This window comes from Myotis lucifugus, unplaced genomic scaffold (genome assembly GCF_000147115.1).
Source record: "Myotis lucifugus unplaced genomic scaffold, Myoluc2.0 scaffold_254, whole genome shotgun sequence".
In the NCBI taxonomy this organism is placed as follows: domain Eukaryota; kingdom Metazoa; phylum Chordata; class Mammalia; order Chiroptera; family Vespertilionidae; genus Myotis; species Myotis lucifugus.
Window position 1 is genome coordinate 1,605,073 of NW_005871302.1, and position 1,289 is coordinate 1,606,361.

Below are 1,289 nucleotides of genomic sequence, written 5' to 3' on the forward strand. Positions count from 1 at the left end.
GGGTGAGAGGATGCTGGTTTGGGGAAACCGGGGTAGGTGAGGGGTACAAGAGAGTGGAAAGGTATATAAAGGCCCCTTTTCTAAGTCTTGGCAGCTCCCAGGCCGGAGAGGAGGGGCCGCTGCTGCTCAGTCAGGCTCTGCCATCTGCCACATCTCAGCGGAGATCAGCACCGGAGGGCCCGTTGTAGGCACTTTTTTTTTTTTTTTTTAATGCAGCAGGATCAGGCTCAAGATGTCACTCTAGTGAGCAGGACTGGAGGTGGGGGAGGGAAATGTCTAGGAAAACAGGAGAGGAATAAACGGAAGCTTCCATGCGCCAGGAGGAGGGAAGATCAGGGGCAGAAGAGGAAGAGAAAAGAAGCTGAAGAAGGAAAGAGGTGCAGCCAAGATGGGCTTGCAGGAGCCGGGAGGCATCACCCATCTTTCCTGGCCCCCTGGAGGCAGCAACAGCCCAAGAAACAGGGTTCCTGGGCCCCAAGTACTTCCATCCGCTCCCCAGGCCTGACTTTCACTCCTGCCCGCAGCTGTGCTGCTGCCCTGCCTCTCACCGCCCTCTCTGAGTGCCTGGTGTCAAGCACTAAATGGAGAATGGAAGAGTTATCCCGGGTGGCGGAGAGATGTGGCGCAGGCTGGCACTTTCCCGAGACTTCTGTGGACTCCCCCTCACAGCTCCCAGGATGCCTTCTCCACAGGTCATCCTGCTCCAGGATTCCCATGCTCCCCCAGGGGTCCATTTCAGTGTCTCCTTGAATGTTTAGATTCCGTTCTAAGAAATCCTAAAAGGAAATGGACCCAGAAGATTAGATATGGCTTCGGTTAGGACCGACGAGAATGAAATAGCAATGACAATAACATTCACATCCCTGCTGAGCACTTGGCATGCACTGTCTCATTAATTTCCCAGAACTCCATAAAGCCCATTTTGCAGATGAGAAAACTAAGGCTTACACAGGCAAGTGAGTACTTTGGTCAGGACCATGAATGTGGAGGAGGGTCAGAGCCAGGTTCCTGGACCCCAATGCTGTGCTCTGCAAACACCAACCTGGGCTGGGCCCTTCCTACCAGCTTTGGACATGCTCACACCACTTTCATTCTACAGGAAAAAAGTAAAACACTTCCCTCCACTCATTTCCCTCCTCCAGTTACTGCCCCAACTTGGTCCCTCCCTCCACAGCCAAACTTCAAAGACTTTGAAGCCGACTCCCTGTCTTCTTCCTCTCCTCCCACTCACTCCTCCTCTCATCCCTAAGCAGGGGTCCCTTCCCTGAAATGGCTCTGGCTAAAGTCAC

At 53.5% G+C, this 1,289-nt stretch overlaps 1 long non-coding RNA gene across 1 annotated transcript in view; it reads right to left on the minus strand.

The window, feature by feature from the left end:
• Window positions 1-409: 409 nt before the first annotated feature.
• LOC111827948 overlaps window positions 410-1,289 on the minus strand; it is an 8,016-nt gene continuing 7,136 nt past the window's right edge. Inside the window, exon 3 of the long non-coding RNA XR_002831694.1 lies at window positions 410-776. This is a non-coding gene — a long non-coding RNA (uncharacterized LOC111827948). The remainder of the gene's footprint in view (window positions 777-1,289) is intronic.